General features: G+C 43.7%; 1 protein-coding gene across 14 annotated transcripts in view; it reads right to left on the bottom strand.

Moving 5' to 3' along the window:
- IKZF1 (IKAROS family zinc finger 1) overlaps positions 1–5546 on the bottom strand; it is a 68268-nt gene extending 62722 nt beyond the window's left edge. For 2 of the 14 annotated variants that reach the window (XM_075494079.1, XM_075494089.1), the window contains exon 1: positions 5310–5465. The gene's annotated coding sequence lies outside the window, so the exon portion shown is untranslated. The other 12 variants (XM_075494086.1, XM_075494093.1, XM_075494081.1 and 9 more) reach the window with 11 other exon arrangements.
- Positions 5547–13695: the final 8149 nt, after the last annotated feature.

Here is a 13695-nt window from a genome sequence, read left to right as displayed (position 1 = left end):
TATAGGAGATTTCAATAACTCTGCTTCACGATCACAGAATTGCTTCCTAATTTCCCTTCAAACAGTTCAAGCTGTTACAGATTATTAAAGGACATTATCAGCCTGAATAAGCATATTAGAGATCTGTGTGGTTTTTTTTCCCGTAAATAAACCTAAAAATAACTCCTAAAATTACTATAATTGAAATGAATTAGCAAGTTTCTCCACACTACATGTTTCAGTTAACTCACTCTGCTTTTGCATATATTTTGGACCCAATCCATTACGGACAATTCCAGCTTTATATTGCAATTGCTCCACTGTTCTCAGTGAGTTGACACAAGCGGAAAAATGAAGCAATGCAGCGGGGAATCAGATCTGTCTTACAGAGCAAGTTTCTCTTTTACTGAGAAAGCTAGAGCAACTGGGATCAGAAGAAGAAATGTAAATCTTTCACATGAAATACACTTCAAAATAAGCTAAAGAAGTGGACAGTTCCCATTGCTTAAAAAAATATGACAATTTCAGTGTGACTGCTCTTCAAAACCTGCGGTCTGAATGGCCTTTTGAGGCACTAATACAAGAAGCATGAGCGTGCCATGCAGGTCCCAAACCTGCACTGTCCTATCCCCATGAATTTGCAATGGTACAAATAAAGCTAAGAACACGCATCTATCTTTCCAGGACTAGGACCTACCTTTGCAGTCACCACACTGTGTTGGTAGTGACTTGCTCAGTGCAAAAAAACCTGCAAACCCTTCTTGTTCACCAGCTTAAAGCATGGAGGAAGGTGTGTCTTAAAGGAGAAGGGTGAGGCAGAAGTTGTTGGGCTTTTAATAAAGATGCATCACAACATATCCTCCGGGGCTAACATAATTCTGTTTAAATTTAGGGAGCAAGCAAAACTCTTGTTGATTCCAAGTTGTAGTTATGTTTATGTATAGATTGCAGACGTAGGGACAACAAACCACAGTTGACCTTGGAAGCAGGGAGTTTCCCAGCTGAAGTCAGTCTGTCCGTTTTGCTGGATAGCCACTAGGGAGATAAAACTCCTGCAGCTACTTTGGATGAGTGGAAGGTATTTAAAGTAGCCTCCTGTTTAAAAATTGCCATAAAGCTGACAAGACTGAGGCTGCCTATCTTGCCTCAGATGGAGTTCACAGTTGTCTCTAAATGCTGTTCCCCTCCAGCAGGGGAAAAAAAATAATCTTTGGATTACAGAAAAAAAATACCAGTGAGGAATAGGACTTTCCTCTTTTGACTCTTGCATTGAGCTGCAAGCATTTAAAACGCTTCCCAAAGAATCATAGTCCCAGAAAAACTGATGAGAGCCCTTACCTTCCACTCCTCAACTGACATAATGTATTCCCGGCATCCTTCTGAAGGTATCTAGCAACTGCATTTAACCCAACGGAGTTTGTCCAGCAGCGCAGCCTCCTCCCCTCCCCTTTCCTTTTTTTGGGGGAAGGATTCTGAGAAGAAAAAATCGTTCCCAAACCTTTCTTTCTGGGTGATTTTGTACTTCCTAGAAAAGGGGGGTTTGTCACTTGGGAGGGGAATTCCGGGGGAGCCCACTACAGTGCCAGCAGCGCATCCCGCCTTACGCTCATAAGGATGACAACTTTTTCCAAAGATCCCATTATTGCTACAGTATATTTTACTACTTTACTATGTTTTCTTTGGTCTAATTCTATTACTTTTAATAATAGTAGAAAGAAATGACTGGTCAAAATGTAATCAAGTACATATGTGAATCTTGACTGAAAAACAATAAAATTCACCATGGACCCAGCTCTTCTTGCACATAAAGCAGGAGGAAAAAAAATCCCACAAGTCTTCAGTGGAAGTTTTTCCTGACAAAGAGCCACACAATTAGGCTGTGATCCATGACTTTTGATATCCTCTGGACTTTTAAAGAAAACGTTGCCAAAAATTGATCTGCCAGAACAGCACACGATTCATTATGCCCTTGTTTTCTGTTGCTGAAATACAGGCTGGACCCATTTCCTTGTTTTCTGCAAGATTGTGGCGTTAGTGTGAGAGGTACCTAAGCTCAAATAAAATACGTCTGGAAATGGTTTTGGCTACATTTTGGAGTTATCCAATTTTAATGATGAGAAACAAGTTTTGCGTTGTTGTAAAACTCTGTGGATTGATTCTCCACTTACATTTCTGCATTGCTATGCAGTGGAAGTGGCAAGCAGACCAGGTTTTTGGTATTAAGGTCCACAAGGGAAAGGAAAACTGCTACAGTAATGCCGAGATGGAGACTATTGCATTTTTTATTGTACACTGCATGTAACACAAATGACAAAGGTGTCATTCATGCTTATATAAGGAAACACGCAACCAGACCGTTCCTGGAGTGAGCACTGGCAGCCGGGAGCCGAGGTAGAAAGTCACAGGTGCATGACAAGCTTGTCCCTCTACTGCAACTCCTGAGTATGGGACCTACTGAACATACACCAACTCACTTTGCTCGCTTGAAGTTAGGTAGCCACCCTGAGAAATACTCAGCTGGGATAAATGATGCACACAGGATCAGCGTCTAAGCTTCTCCAGTTACTGGGAGCATGAAGGCCAAAGAGAGAAGAGTCCTCTGCCCTGTCATCCCATCATTACATTGGGCCTGAGAGTTTAGTGATCCCTCTTTAATTCCCGGGGTCCACCAGTCCTTCCTGACTGAATTAGGACAGTCAGGACAATTGCACATTACGCCTCTGTGTTCCTGTTGCTTCCCCTGGAAGCCATACCCAGGAGGTAGAGGTCTCTTGCAGGTATCAGTGCATTAGGTTTTAAATCCTGGCTCCTGAGGATGTCCAGCATTGGACTTCCATTGACTTCAGTCTGGTCAGTCTTCTCACTTGGTGGATAAACCTGCCTTCTCCTTGGCTTTTTATCTTAAATTTACTTTATTGTTAGGGATATGATTTCTATTTCTTATTTTTTTTTTAGACTTGCAGTATATCAAGTTCTGAGTTTAGGCTACTTTACTCAAAAAAAAAAGGAAAAAGACAGAAAGAATAGGAGCACATGGATATTCACCAATATTAATATTTTTGAGAAAATCTTTAAGGTTGGAAGTGAGTCTGGGATAATAGAAACATGAAGTAAGGAAAGTGCAGAGCTCTGCAGTATTTTGGACACTTCCCCCATGCAATTCTGCTAAGGACAGCTATCATTTTAAGAGTTCTTGGTCTTGCACTTGGTCTACACTTAGTTTCTCATGTCCACATGCAGCAGTTTCAAAGGGTTTGATAAAGGAATACGGCATATGGCCATCAAGTTAAACTTGGTAGAGCTTTGCTAAGGATTGAGGTATCGGGGGGGGGGGGGGGCAGAAAATATATGGCAGTCTAAGCAGTATATCCTGTATTTTTTTGTTCAGTTTTAAAACAAACATTTATGAGTTAAAATCAAAGCAGATCATGTCAATATTAGAAAGAGGCTTCTGCATGTAAGCAATGACACCTTTTGGAAAAGGGACATAGTACAAACTACTGTATGCTACTGTTATATTAACCGATGAAGAGGAATACTGGGTGCTTTCATGGTAACATGAACAAATCCATTCTCACTTTTTTGACTTACAATTTCCTTCATTATAGAAGAGAAAGAAGAATAAACAAAGTTACCTAAGGGCAAAAATTTGGTTTGGAAAATTCAGAAGCAACTACATTTTCATATAAGAAAGCCATCCCATCCTTACTTTTTCTATTTCACTAAGACTTGGAACACCTTAAACTATGCAATTCACTAGCAAGGTGAGAGAGCAGTGCTGCAAGCCACCCAGAACATGCCCCTGCTTAGTTGATTCAGACAGTCTTTCCAAGTATTTGGAAGGAATTTTAGTACTTATTTCTAAACGCAATATATTAACATGCTTTTTCTTTACATTTCAATGATCATTTATAATGTTTAATAGAGAGTCATACTACATGGTACTCCAGTATGCACGTGAGTTACAATTGATGTGAGCAGTCAACTGAAGCTAAGAGAGTGCATCTTTTAAAGGATTTGGCCCTTACAATGCATTACAGCTTCCAATTTTAAAACCAGACTATTAAAGTCTAGCAAATGGGTTGTTAAGGTGAATGCATGAAATATAATCAGGATTAGATACCTGGTTTATTTCATTTGGGTTTTTTTTTGGACGGCTGGACAGTAAATGCATATGGATGTAACCTTGGTAGCATCTAGCTATTGAAAAGAAAAATACCTAGTCAGGAAGCTCTCATTCTGACTTCTGATCCCCACACAAAGTCCTTTGGAAACACTACTTGCACTTGTACGTGTAAGAAAACTCAGTGCAAGGAAAAAAAAAGAAAATAAAAAGAAAGAAAAAAAGAAAAAAAGAAAAAAAGAAATAACATTATATTCCTCTACAATAATTTACACAGTTCAAGCCAGTGGCCGTACCGGTGTAAAAATTCTTGCATTCCACAAAACATCACTTTTTTGAGATAATTTGCAATATAAGCTACATTTTTTTTTTCTGACACAGTATTATTAACTTTTAACAATTTTGGAAGCAGAATGTTTTGCACAACGTCTGGCAGCGTTACCATACCTTCTAGACCAAGGCAGAAAAGTAATCCAAGAAGTAATCAGGTTTCTTGAAGCACAAAATTAAAAGTTTCCTTAGAATCGCCCGCTGCAGTGGGAAGTCGTTTCTTCACACACACAGTTTCTAACTACGCGCATCTTCTTTAGTAACGACTACAGAGCGAAACCGTCCCTTCACAAGAGAGGGTAACTTTGCGGAGCAGGGTGCAAGAAAACCTCCAGCTGTGACAGGCTGTACCGCGGGGAGGAAAACTTCTGGTGGCACCGCTATTCGGAAGTCAGCAACTTCTCCTCTAACGCCGTTCCCCTCAGGCGCGCAGGGACTGCTAATTTTACAAGTTCCTAATGGCTTTTACGACCTCCATACCCGCCTCCCCTCTGCAAATTAGAGGCGCAAGCAATCTGAACTCGGGCTCTGAATGAACCGAAGTGCTGTAGCTGACTCGAGGAGGCGAAAACAGACGGGTCCGCGCCCGCTCCTGCGTGGGGGCAACGTTTCCATCGCCCCGCCGCTTCCCTCCCCTTTGAATCAATGAACACCGGCTCCTTACGGCTGCTCATCTCTGACATTTTAAGGCAGCGCTCCAAAACGCCTGGATTACACCCCAACTGCGGCGCAATGTTTTCAGATTTTAAAAAAAAAAAAAAAAAAAAAAAGGCGGGCGGGACGGGGAGGAGGAGAAGAAAGGGAAGGGAAGGAATGGGATGGGATGGGATGGGATGGGATGGGATGGAATGGGATGGGATGGGATGGGAGGACCTGCCTGTTGGGCTCCGCAGTCTCCCACTTTACGCTCCCGGCAACTTCTCCCCGGCAGCGCCGGCTCCGCGCAGCCCCTCCTCACCCCCGCGCCGCAGCCGCTCGGGGCTGACCCCCCGCCCGCCCCCGAGGGCTGGGGCAGGTGCCCGCCCGGGACCCCCCGCCCCGCGGTACCTGCTACGCCGGGGCCGGGGCCGGGGCCGGGGCCGGGGCCGGGGCCGGGGCGGGGACCGGGGCGGGGGCCGGGGCCGGGGCCGGGGCGGGCGGCAGCTGTGGCGGCGCGGCGCGGCGCCGCTCCATGTGCCGGCGCTGCCCCGCGGGCGGCGGCTCCGCGCCCGGTCCCTCCCCCGCCGCTGCCGCCCGCCCTCCGCTCCGCGCGGCCGCCGCTCCGCACCCGCACCCGCGCACGCCGGCGCCCCCGCCCCGCAGGTGCCGCCGCCCGGGACGGCGGCGGGCGGGCGTCGGCAGCGCGGCCGGGCGGGCAGCGGGGCGGCCGGCGGCCCCCGCGGCGGGGCTTTACCTGGCGAGGTGCTTCAGCGGGTCGCCCCGCCGGCTGCGCCGAGCTGGAGGCGCGGGAGAGGGGCCGGGCTCCGCGCCGCCCCGCCGGGCGCTCCCGCGTCCCGGCTCATGCGGCGCCGGGACTTCGAGGTCTCCCAGCGCGGCAGGCAGCACCCAGCCACAGCGGTACGGCTGGATGTCGCACGCCGTCGGATGCAGACATCCACCTGTAACGCCTCGGAGCTGAGGTTAAAGGGGTCACATCACCCTCCTTTATCTCGGTCGGGTCATTGCATCCCATGCAAAACGTGTCCCACGCTTTTTACGCACTTTAATTTAGCGCCGCAGGATCAGAACTTGAGTAACTTACTTAAAATCGGTGGCAGAGCCAGGCACTGAGATCCAGACCTTACGCTTCAGTCCAGAGGGCACCGCGAACCTGACGGAAATTACTCGCACGCTTAAGAATTAAGCGCATATGCACGCTGTGGAGGATCAGGATCTCATTTTTGCTGTGCTTCAGTTCCTCATCTGCAAGATGAGGATAATAATACTTCCTTTACTCACATCCTATCTTTATCTGCGCTCTCATATTACAAAAAATTTAGGCATGTGAATAACTTTATGCATGCGAGTAACCTCATTGACTTAAAAGGCACAATTCAGAGGTGCAAAGTTAAGCAAGCATGTAAGCATTGGAGAGATCAGGGCCTTATAATGCAAGCTCTTTGGAACAGAGATTGTCTACTACTTACTAGAAGTTTATACTGTACAGCAAACTGAGGTCTCCAATGCAAAGTCGGGTTTCTTTTAGAACACAAATGGCAAGACTGTACCTGGGGATTTAGTTCAGGCACTCCTTTCCTCGGAGAAGCTCTGCAGACGTGATTGCTGTGTGCTTCACAAGCTAGGGTAATACCTGGGTACGCTCAAGATGAACCAGGTATAATTAGTGCTTCCCAATTTTTTGATTTTTCTCACTGCATCTTTACAGAGGTGCAGAACCCTCCTTTCACTACAACTTATAAGCAGACCTTATGGATCTGATAGGGTTGAAACCCAGAGCCAAATTAACCTCTTATTTACTCCACAATACCCCCACGTCTTCCAGCAGGTTTGTATACAGGGAAACAAGAGCATTTGATCAGTAGAATCACACCCCGGCATTAAAAAGAAAGAAAGAAAATAAAGATCCACAAAAAGGTGCCACCATACGCTTATCGGTTAGTACCTTTCTCCAGGAAATTGCAAAGCGCTCTGCCTCAGCGGGACTGGGAAATACAGGCAGGGAGAGCTTCACCAACCACCCTCTTGAAAAGCGGAAGCTGGTGAGCTCAAGGGAACGCAGCCACTTTCCACGGACACATGCGTCCGGATATTTTGAAGTAAAAGGACCGACACTCCACCGAGGAACGGCGCTTTCAGGGGCTGTTTGCTGCTCTCCTGTGTTCCAGCTGCCGCAGGGCCCGCAGGCCAGCGGGTCTGAGCGTGCTCCAGCCTAACCGGGGGGAGCTGATCTGGCACTTATTTTTAAAGGCAGATTTCACACTGTGCAAGCCACAATTTCTCATTAAGCATTTGGTAAGAGTTTTAAGGTCAGAATCAAGTTGCTGGACATGTGTGAGCTGGGCCTGCTGAAGTCAAATCTTGTGAGATGTTAAGCATCTTCTGCAACTCACTGCACTTAGGTTTGTTAACAGCTCGTAGGAGCTCTCAGGACTTAGAAGATGTTGTGAAGATCCTTTTATGGCCGATGCCCTTGAGAATTACTAGCGGTATAGTCAGGGCAGCACTGAGCTCACTGCTGGCAGCCTGCTCTCATGTACAGCAAGTTTCTTGCTGGGAGAGCAGCAGTGAGTAGCCTGGAGAGATCTCCACTGTCCCAGTGATGCTTACCAAGGCTAGAGCTAGTTCGAGCAGATCTGTTAAGGTATAGTTGCGGATATACACTTAGGCACTTGCCTGAGGAGCCAGATTCTACAATCCTTTTCTTGTAGTATTTCCACTGACATTACTGGGAATTTTGGATGAGCCAAAGTGGGTTGTAAAGGATATAAGGTAGAGCAACGTGTAGCAAAAAAACCAACTGTCTTACAGTTGTCTAATTCATTGCCAGCTAAATCTTATCTCAGACTAAATCTACTAAAGAAACTTTTCCATTGCTGTAAGTTCTATTGTGGGAAGCATCTAACAAGGCTGCACAGTGAATGGTTTCCTTCAGATTCGTTCTTAAATGCAAATAGTAATTGTTATTGCAGGAGGTACAATGTTTCTGCTGCTGTGTATTACCATTTCCCATTTATTGCTTTCCTACAGCAGTCATACCAACCTGAATCCTCAAAACGGACAGCATGCCACATTCATGCTGCTTCAGTCCATTACCAGGCAGCTGATGATAATTAAATACAAAAATACAACAGAAAAGTTTTGCAAATTGAGAATCAACAAAAAAGTTTTAAGCACAGAAAATGCATATTCTCTACAACAGCTGGAGTGTGCCAGGCAGATGCTCCTCTTGCATTTTCACTGCAAGATTTATGCTGTAGTCCTAATTCTTCAGAGAATGGCCTGGGCACAGTGTCCAGAGGGTTTGCTTGCAGGGTTGTGAACTTGTCGGGTAAGTAGTTCTCATTCAGTTTGGAAAATGGAAGTTCTGATCAAGATGAGGATGGTGAATCACCTGAAGCGTGGTAAATTTCCAGAGGCACAAAAGGGCAATGGATGTTGTTTTGTACAGCCAGAAATCTCCCCCAGACCATGATTTCTACTATAATACTAAGTGTGACCAGCTTTGTTTCACAATCCTTATCGTACCTAGTCCCCCTCCCCCGAGAAACCCCCCCACAGTGCTATTTTGCTCTCAGATGGCTCTTCATACTTTGCAGTGCCAGAATTGCTTAAGAAAATATCATGAACCTCACACTAAACAGTTGATTGGCAGCTATTTGAAGATACAGATCGCTGTTCCCATTCCACATAATGTCTAACATTTAATAGATCTTCCTTCGTTTAAAATTTTTGATCCATTAAACTGTAGTCTCAGATTTTTTAACTTCAGAAAAGAACTCTGTCACCTTTTAGCAAAGCTCTAATGCTTTTACCTCAAAAGCATCTCGAAGGTCCATGGTTTCCTCTCCTTACACATCATAGGAAATACCACCTGTACTACTGACGTATAAATACAAAATATCACCACCAAAATCTTCTTTCTTTCCCACCAATCTGTTCATGTCATTTTCCTCTTTGCATTGCTGTGCTGACTCCTCAGCCACTGTTGCAACATACTTATTACTCACCTCTCTCCTAACTTATTTACCTTGCGTCTGCTTCCCACTGTCCTTTGCATGATCTTTCCCATCATTCTCATTTCTCATTTACATATAAGCATTTCAGGCAATTGTCTCTATGCTTTTTTCCCCCATAACTTTTCTTCATTGACTGACCTCCTTGAACTCAACTACAAGTCCCTTGCTCTCTCCAGTCTGTGTATTTTCTACTGACTTCTACCGTACTACTGTTTTTGAATCACCTGCGTACAATTAGAAAGCCCTCCTTGTTGTTTTCTGTACCTCAGCCTCACAGTTCGTTCTTTGTGAGCTTCTTATCCAGAGGCCAGAGAAACTCTTAGTGCCTTATGGACAATACCACAAACACAAGATAAATAATTGTTATAATAACGCAAGGAGATGTGGATGACAGCTGATCAGACATGTGAGATTTTAATCTGTATGTAGGTGAAAGGAGAGAAAAATTAACAGTTTGTCATCAGTGTCTTTGTTAACTTCTTTCCATTTTAGGAATAGTAAATGCAAAGACAAGGTGTTTGGTTTGTTTTTTTTTTCAAAAACGGTAGAAGGAAATTTTACAGTAAGGGAATGTAATAGGCTGAATATGACTGCAGACATTTTTTGGCATCAAGGACAGGTACATATTGTATGACCGGTGACTGACTGACTGAAGTGGAACATGAAGTTGAATGACATTTGCTATTCAGCAAGGACCATCTCAAGTTTATATGTATTTATGATTTTAGTGAAATTAAACACTCTGGTTATGGGCGTACACATGCACACATACATGCACACATGCACAAAACACGTGGGAAGGGGCGTACCAAAGACATCATCAATCCCACACATTGTATCGTATCACTGGTTGAAAAGCATCCCATCTAAAACTTGCTGCTCATACTGACATCTGGACCAAAGCTAAACACGGACCCAGGACAAATCCAGGAGCTCTTACTAGCATCCAGCCTGTTATCTCCTTGTTTTGATGGCTGATCTCTGGCATTTTCGCTCAGACGGCTCTGGTAACCTGGAGAACCTGGCAGTAGAACAACTGGCCAGTGGATCTGTCTACAGGACAAGTACGGTGGAGGTAGGAACCAGCCACACCACCACTCCATTTCATAGGGCAGACACACTGTAATTATTGCTAGTTATGTTTAAGTAGTGCACAGAGGTGTTCACTTTACCACAAACTGTTCCAAGGAATTTTCTGTCTTCTCAGGCAACGTGAGTTGCCTAGCCTATCTAGCAAAATGGGACATTCTTGAATACAGGCTAATCAGTCTTGTCAGGGACTTGGTTACATACAGTAATACCTGTGTGTTGGGGGAGGAGGGAAGAACACGATTTCCTTCTACAGTAAGAAAGTTCTGACTACAGGAGACTAAGGCGCTACTGTCAGCAACAGCAGCCTCAGCTAGGATACAACTAAAGAGTTGCAGGAGCCACACTTCTTGCTTCGAAGACTGCCGAGCAATTACTCTGCATATAAAAACACAGCATGTAGGATTTAGTCTCATGTAAATGAAACCAAAATTCTGGCTCTCTGTTCTGAAATGCCCCCTATGAAATGCCCCCTGTGGCCTATGGAAAAAAAGTTTTGCCGCTTCAGCTGTTTTAAATGATAGGTCTAGCTTATGCTTCTTTTCTGTAGCTAGTTTTACATAGAATATACACAAAACTCAACTTCCAGTTATATCTGGAGACAGCTACTGAAGTCCAATAGTTACTCTAGTTTTCCAACGTTAAAAGTGAGAACAGAAATGCTTTAGTCAGAGTTAAAAATTTAAAATTAATTGATATTTCTCTACTTAAAATGCCTCAGAACAGGACCATAATTGTTTCTAATACATATCCATAAGGTTTCCAGAACTCTTTGGTCAGACGTGAGGGAAAACATGCCGAGTCCAGCACAGGGCACCAAAGATGATGTAGGGACTGGAGCATCTCTCTTATGAGGAAAGGCTGGGAGAGCTGGGGCTGTTCACCATGGAGAAGAGAAGGCTCGGGGGGGGGGGGGAGGGGGAGGGGGGGATATGGATATCTTATCAATGTGTCCAAATACTTGATGGGTGGGAATGAAGAGCGAGCCAGACTCTCTTCAGTGGTGCTCACTGATAGGACAAGAGATAATGGGCAGAGGAAATTCCACCTGAACAAAAGAAAGTACTTTTTTTACTGTGCGGGTGTTCAAACACTGGAACAGGTTGCTCAGAGAGGTTGTGGAGTCTCCATCTGTAGAGATATTCAAAACCCAGCTGGATGTGGCCCTGGGCAACCTGCTCTGGCAGACCCTGCTTGAGCAGGGGGGTTGGACAAGATGATCTCAAGAGCTTGTGATTAGAAAAAGGCCATCATCTGCTTTTCAGAGATCATTAGATCTATGTATAAATTTAAAAAGAGTCCTAATAAAAACATGTCCTATCATGTTAGTTCTCCTGTTACTGATCCCTTCCAAACTTGTGAATTCATAAAGTATAGCTATATCTGTACTTCACTTAAAATTTCTCAAGCCATCTTCCTTTTGGAAAAGAGGGGTAAAACTTCTCTATGTGTACAAAAGAGGCTGAACTAAGAGGGATTATCACACTTCCTTCATGCTATCCATTGCATCTGAGGTTCAAAGAATTCAATTTTTTTTTTTTTTTTTGCACACATATTATATCATGGAGGTGCTATGGCTGTCTATCTACAGGGTGAAGATCACAGTGGTTAGGACCTAATCTACTCAGGCAGGGATGAAGATGTCCCTGAGCCTAGTCAGATACTGGAACTGTTCCAAGATCCACATCGTTAATCAGGCATTTCTCCACTAATAGAGTTGTGTAAGAGCCGACAAATGTTTCTCTTGAGAGACTACTGCCAAAATTAATCCTACCTGAGAAGGTATCTGGACATAGGAAAAAGATATAGGTCCATTCTTGTATGGCCTTCATCTTGACTTAATAAGATGAGGAAGACATTAGAAATTCAGAATGATAGTTGACTGGCAAATGGATAGTTTATCCTCTTCCTCAACTACTCCTATGATTACTCCCTAAAAATTCATATGGTCAGATTAAAAAACTTGAAAGTAGACATCTGTCTGATTTTCTGGTAAAGGTGAAATGAAACAAGTCTGCTGTCATTTAAATGTTGTCTACTAAGAAGCAGGAAGTAATGGAAAGTTGTGTTAATGAACCAATGTATTGGTCATAGAGGTTTGCTTTTTCATTTTCTTTTAAATCCATCTCTTGAAGTCTCTTGGCTATTTTTTCAAATCACAAAGCTCTAATGAAGTCAGATTAGAAAGATTCAGAAGTATGTTATGCTCGATTTTCAGAAAGAGTAAACTACTAATAGTACTGCTAATACTTGAAGGATTGATCCAACTTCTCTGCTTGCAAAAGCTTCAATAACAAATCCTGATTTTTCCAAGTTAATTTATGACTGGTAATTATTCAGTGAAGATCTCTGAACACTTGCATTGCATGGTGGTTCAACAGTCAATTGTTTTATTTGATTATGTGAATCACATAACGTTGCTTCTGAACTGTCAGAAAGTGGCAAGAATATGCACATTCTACTGAATCTAGTATTCATTTTGTGAGAGATTTGCTTTCACTGAACATTTCTGTTAATAAAATTCAATTCAGCTTTACAATAAATACACTCCTTTGGCCCTAGAAAACTACACTGGTGTCTATGAGGTCTGCCATCTTCTACAGGCCCCATCTTGCTCAGGAGACTGTCCATTAATATCCCTGTATATAGTTAGTGATGAATTATAACTTCTGATACTTGCTGCACATGTGCCAAATATCCTGAGTCTGGAGAAACAAACCCATTTTAAGTAAACTGTATTCCTTATCTTTGTGCCTTCCTATTCCAATGTATTTCAATATAGCTGAGAGTGTACATCTCCTTTCTGGATTATCTTATTTATAGTTAATGATGACAGGTATGTGGTCAGAGTGCCGTTGTGGTCAGAGTGCCGTTGTGATCTCTTATCACTTGTTGGAAACCTTTTTTGTTTAATAGCAGTTAAGACTTTCTGTTAAGGAATCCAAGGGGGAGCTTTCTTCTACAACAAACAGAGCAATAAAGCAAGCTCTAGAGATTAGTGCTGCAGTTTACAAGCAAGAGGCTTGGACAGTGTTTGCTGTGCAGTTTTGAGTGAACCATTCAGTCTCCTTGTACCATAGTTCTATGGAGAAAACAGCGATGTTCTCTTCAAACACTTCTTTATTTCACAAGGGTATTCAGAGGACACCATAAACATTTTGAAAATTCCAGGAAGTGTGATAAAAGAATCCATTATAAGGGCTATAGAATCCATGTCTACAGGGCAGACTCAAGCTTCTCTGCCTTCACTTTGAGCTGGCCAGATGACAAGCCAGCTGTGAGCTTGTGGTGGATTAACCTTGGCTGGCTGCCAGGTGCCCACCAAGCCGCTCCCTCACTCCCCTTCCTCAGCAGGACAGGGGGAGAAAATATGATAAAAAAGCTCATGGGTCGAGATAAGGAAACAGAGATCACTCACCAACTACCATGGGCAATACAGACTCAACTTGGGGAAATGCATTTACTTTATTGCCAATTAATAACAGAAAAAGATAGTGA

This window comes from Mycteria americana, chromosome 2 (assembly GCF_035582795.1).
Source record: "Mycteria americana isolate JAX WOST 10 ecotype Jacksonville Zoo and Gardens chromosome 2, USCA_MyAme_1.0, whole genome shotgun sequence".
NCBI classification, from domain to species: Eukaryota; Metazoa; Chordata; class Aves; order Ciconiiformes; family Ciconiidae; genus Mycteria; species Mycteria americana.
Note: the sequence above shows the minus strand (reverse complement) of the source record. Positions and strands in the feature narration are given on the sequence as shown.